We start from the raw sequence: 5,829 nt of genomic DNA, 5'->3' as shown, positions 1-5,829 counted from the left end.
GGTTAGAACGAGTCCATCACCTTCCTAATGACCCATTCTTGTAGTCAATGACTTAAAGAGTGTTTTGCACCTAGCATCAATCTCCCTATTGGTTCCATGGAAAACACACCCACCCACACATTGCCTACCTCACTGATTTTTAAAGTGGTTTCAACTCTCTCCTCAGGCTGCTGGCGGGCTGGCGTATTTATCAGACTATTGGCAATTTCACACATTCAAATTACAAACTCCGACTTCTGCAAATAAAAGATCCTTATGTTCCCCAGTTGTGAAGTTTACTCGCCATTTCTATGCAGAGCGTTCCGTCTGCGCTTCCATTCAGAGCCTCTGCGAGCACATCTGCTCACTGCCACGTTTGAGAATTCCCAAGAAAAACAGGGTTTTGTTGTAAAAAAGAAAAAAAAAGCCTGGCAGCCCCAGTTTTATCCAGAGGATGCCTCGCAGATACTGTTTAGAATGAAATTATCACAAAGGAGGCCCCAACTCTAACGGGGTTGCCAACGAGTTTGAGACGTCCAACAGCGAAGGACGCCCACCATGGTGAGCTTGATGAGAGATTCACCAGGCTTTTTGTTTTGTTGACGAGATGACCCGTTTAGGGCTCCTATGGGTCATTCTGTCACTTGGTAAATATTTGAAGTAGTGGAGATGAAAGGCCTTTGTACCTGTGGGGAGAAATTAAAGGTTAGAGGTCATTTTCATCACTTACTGAGTTGCAAGCCTGACATTCTCTACTGGATCACAAGGGGAAGAGAGAGGGCTGTGAGGGGAAGTTAAGAGCAGGCAAGAACTTTGCAGTCAAATAGACCTGGGTTTGAGTCCAGTCTGTGGCCATTAGAAGCTATGAGACATTGAACTTCACCTCCCTAGGTCTTTAGTTTCCTTACTTATTTATAGAATGGCATAAGACTAATTACTTTGTGGAGTTGTTGGATCATTCGATAAAATAATTTGTGTACAGTTTTCGATCTCACTAAGTTTCCAGTAAATCCCCTTCTCTTACAACCATGTTGACTTCTTAATCACTCCCTCGATTTCCTTATTTTCTACGTTAAGCCATTAGATGGATAATGGAGCCAGTGGGGCATCATGGAAAGCAGAAATTTTCACTGGGTATTCAGCCCCAAGAAGTATGTCAACAGGGCTTGATGGTTCTCTCCTGTAGGATTTAACACAATGTGTTCTGAGATCTGATAGACTCTAAAGAACAAGACACCTGCCTGATTCTTCCTTGTAGTAGTTCCAGTGCTTAGCACAGTGCAAGCCACCCAGAAATGGATTAATAAATGTTGGATGGATGGATGGATGGATGGATAGATGAATGGATGGATGAATCTAAAGAGATAAAATTTAAGGGTATCATCCTAGAGAAGAGAGAAGCAGTGCAAAGGCATGAGGTGGGGATCAGATGAGGTATGACCTTGTTTTGGCTAATCACGAGGTTATGATGCTTGGGGCAGGAGGTGTGTGCTGGAAAATAAGTGTCAAGATATTAGAACCAAATCTGGGCCTTCTGTAGGCTGGCACCTATGGAATGCTCACCTATGGGAGTCAATCGGGGTGTTTCCCATTAAGAGTACCAAATGAAGGAAGAGATGCCAGAAGAGTTAGTCTTATCGCAGTGTGGGAAAAGATGTAGAAGAGACAAACAAGAGAGCAAAGCTAGTCAAATGTTACCAGAGGGAAGCAGAAGATGCAGGACATAGAAATGACATTGGATTCAGTGGGCCCAGTTCGAATCCTGGCTCAGCTGGGTGACATTAGACAAGTTGCCTAACATCTCAGAGTCTCTGTTTCCTCAAAATGTCCGATTTATAGTCCCGTTCCCTTCTCTTTGCCATTAACATTATTTTGGGACTATCTTTTAAATAATAACAACACCTAATATTGAGAACTTATTTTGTGGCTGACCCTGCATCAGGCTTTACAGGCATTGCCTGCTTTCCCTAACTTAATGGTTACATTTCTAGGAAATAACATCATTATCTTCATTTAATAGATGAGAAAGTTGAGAATTGGGGCAGTTTAATGACCTGAGCAATCGATTTCAGCTGATGGCAGAGGCAGGAGTTAAACAAACTTTTATTGAAGCGTCATGTGTGTGGCGAGTGGCCTTCTAAAATGACATCCAGTGATTTCTCCTTCCTAGTAGTCACACCTCGCATAATCCCCTCCTTTGAGTTTGGACTGAATCTAGCGACTTGCTTCTAATGCACAGAATGTGGCAAGTGATGAGATGCCGCTTCCGTGATTGGGTTACCCGTGACTGTGACCTTCACCTTGGTAGCATGCTCTCTATTTCCTTCTTGGCTTGCACACTTTGGTGGAACAAGCTGCCATGTGGGGGAGGCTCATGTGACAAAGGCCTGAGGGTGGCCTCTGGCCTGCAGCCAGCAAGCTACCTTGAGGCCTTCAGTCCACTAGGCCATGAGGGACTGACGCCTGCCGCCAGTCACATGAGAGAGTAGGAAGCAGAGCCGCCCCAAACGATCCTGGAGATGAGACCACAGCCCCAGTGACATCTTGCTTCAGAGACCCTGAGCAGAGCACCCGGTTCAGCCATGCCCAGCTTCCCGAGACCATGAGATAAAAAATGTTCTCATTTTAAGCAACTATGTTTTGAGGTGATTTGTTAGGCAGCAATAGATAACTAGCACAACATGCATAGAGAAAAGTTCATAAATCACACTTGTACAGCCCAGTGCATTTTTCCCCAAGGAAGCACACCTGAGTGGCTAGCACTGTGATCACTGACGAATCAATGCCATCAAGTGAGAGTACCCCAGACACTGAGCTCATACACCTCACAGTCCCCAGACCCTCACACCCCAAAGGAAATTTCTCTCTTGACATATAGCCTCCTCGATTAACATCACCTCATGGTGAACTTTATATAAACGGAATCGTGTGGCAAGTACTCTTTTGTGTCTGACGTTCCTTGGAGCCCGACTTCTTAATCACTCCCTCAATTTCCCCATCAACGGAACGTTTGAACTTCATCATTAATCTCATCTTGCCTGATTTTCATCTATCCCATAAAACTAATTCTGTGTCTTTTGTCCATCCAGTGTAACTAATTCCGGGTATGTATTCTGCATAACAAATTATCCCCAAAACATAGCTGGAGAGAGTTCAGCTTTCCCCGCCTGTGAAAATGTGGTGCTTAGACTCTTTATGAACCATTTAAAGAACTTGAACTACCTTCAGGAGATCTTCTATTTTTGTCCTTTTCTGCCCTAAATTCCCTAGGAGATCCTGAATAAGTCCCTTCACTTTTGGGGGCCATTGTTTCCACTTGTATAAAATTAGGGGTGTGACTTAATTTTAAGTTCCAACTGTGGAATCCTAAACTTACAAGAACTTCTAGTCCAGATCGTGACAGATCTCATAATGTCACCTCTCATAATGTCAACACTCAAACGTGTTGACAAATTTAAGTAATTTTCAAAATCTAGTGTAATTTTAATTCATCCCAAAAAACACCAATAAGCTACCACTTGGGGTGGAGAAATATATGAAATGAAATAAATAATAAATAGATAATAAATAAATAAATAATAAATAGGATTCCGAAAAGGTAGGAAATCACAGGCCTGGGGTAGAAATGATGGCTTGGCTTTTTCAAGTGGAAAATGAGGCCGATAAAGATAAATTACTGTGATAATTACCTAGTTCTAATCAGTGGCAAATTATGGGTAAGTGGGTAACTGAGCAGTTAGTCCAAGAAAAAGCCATTTGCTCTGTGATATTAGACACAGACTTGAAAATTTAGCCTTGAAGAAAAACACTTTGACTTCCATGGGTGATTTCTTTCCACACTATACCTGTAAATACTTTCAGCTGGTTGTTCAGAGTTTGTACAACCCTGTTTACGCTTGTTACTATGCCAACCAGAAATTGTACTACTTATAGAATAGGGGAGTAAGATCTTAGGTGTTTATTTTGCCCTGAATCTGTGATGTCTACTGTGGTCACCTTGCAGCTGGATTTGTCTAAAAGTTCTATGATAGCTTTCTACTTAAAGCTGATCAAACTTCGAACCATAGAATTTCCACAGCTTATTTACCAAATCACTTTTTTATTAAAGCAAATGAAGCACTATCTAAACTCATTACTCTAATGTACTGCAGCCTCCCCTTTCCTGCCCCGTGTCCATGGTTTCGCTTTCTGCAGTTTTGGTTACCTGTGGTCAATTGCAGTCCGAAAATATTAAATGGAAAATTCTCCAAATAAACAATTTATAGGTTTTAAATTGTGCACTACTTTGAGTAGGATGATGCCACCCTACTCTATCCCACGCAGGATGTGAATCATCCTTTGTCCAGTGTCTCCACCCTGTACACACTCCCCACCCCTTAGTCACTTAGTCACTTAATAGCCGTCTCAGTCATCGGACGGACTGTCACAGTATCGCGGTGCTTGTGTTCAAGTCACCCTTATTTTACTTAATAATGCCACACTCACACAACTTCTATTATAGCACATTGTTATAATTATTCTATTTGTATTATCAGTTGTTGTTAATCTCTTACTGTGCCTAATTTATAAATTAAATGTTATCATAGGTTTGTACGTATAGGAAAAAAGTGTATTTATGGTTTGGTACTGTCCACAGTTTCAAGCATCCATGGGGGTCTTGAAACGTATTCCCCTCAGATAAGGGGGGAGGGCATTGTACTTGATCTGGCCATGCTCACGTTCACGTTCATGGACTCATCGTGAGTCCTCCCTGCCTCCACTCCCTATGTCCTGGTCACATAGGATTCTCATTTTCTTGACTTACGGTGCTGCCTGGGACTTTCTGTATGATGTCGAATTAGGGTGTCAAAAGAGGACACTCTTTTCTTATTCTTGATCGAGGGGAAAACAGTCAGGCTTATCCTCTTAAACATAATGTCACCTGTATGTTTTTGTAGACGCCCTTTATCAATTTGAAGAAATTTCCCTTCTAGTCCTACTTTACTGAGAGTTATTATCATGAAAGTATACTGAAAATGTCAAATTTGTTTTCTGCATCTGTTGAGGTAATCTTATGATTTTCACTGTTATTCTGTTAATAAGGCAAATTATGTTGATTTTCAAATTTTAAACCATCTTGGCATGCCTGAGATAAATCTCACTCAGTGATGGCATACTACTCCTTAAATATAGTGCAGGGTTTTATCTACTAAAATTATGTTAAGAATTTTTGAATCTGGTCTACAGCCGTGCCCCCCTGAATGTGCCTGATCTCGTCTGATCTCGGAAGCTAAGCAGGGCTGGGCCTGGTTGGTACTTGGATGGGAGACCACCTAGGAAAATCAGGTGCTGTAGGCAATAGGAAGGAAGGAAGGAAGGAAGGAAGAAGGAAGGAAGGAAGGAAGAGAAAGAAAAGAAAGAAAAAGAGAGAGAGAGAGAAAGAAAGAAAGAAAAAAAGAAAGAAAGAAAGAGAAAGAGAGAGAGAGAAAGAAAGAAAGAAAGAAAGAAAGAAAGAAAGAAAGAAAGAAAGAAAGAAAGAAAGAAAGAAAGAAAGAAAGAAAGAAAAGAAATAGAAAAAAAGAATTTTTGAATCTGTATTTCTGTAGTTTTCTTAGAATACCTTTGAATGGTTTTGACGTCAAAGTGATTCTAACCTCATCAAATGAGTTGAGAAAGGCGCTCTCTATTTTTTTAAAGAATTCGTATAGAATTAGTTAATTTCGTTCTTAAATGAGTGAGTATTCATGAGTGAAGCCATCTGGTATAAAGTTTTATTTATAGTGAGGTTTTTAATATGAATTTAATTTTTAGTAGATATAGGACTATTCATATTTTCTACTTTTGGTATCAGCTTTGCTTATTTGTATGTTT

The 5,829-nt window shown here is 40.8% G+C and overlaps 1 pseudogene; it reads left to right on the top strand.

The window, feature by feature from the left end:
- The first annotated feature begins 5,197 nt into the window (after positions 1 to 5,197).
- Positions 5,198 to 5,316, top strand: LOC112481826 (annotated as a pseudogene).
- The last annotated feature ends 513 nt before the right edge of the window (positions 5,317 to 5,829 follow it).

This window comes from Pteropus alecto, unplaced genomic scaffold (assembly GCF_000325575.1).
Source record: "Pteropus alecto unplaced genomic scaffold, ASM32557v1 scaffold125, whole genome shotgun sequence".
In the NCBI taxonomy this organism is placed as follows: domain Eukaryota; kingdom Metazoa; phylum Chordata; class Mammalia; order Chiroptera; family Pteropodidae; genus Pteropus; species Pteropus alecto.
This window is presented reverse-complemented; position numbering and strand designations above follow the sequence as displayed.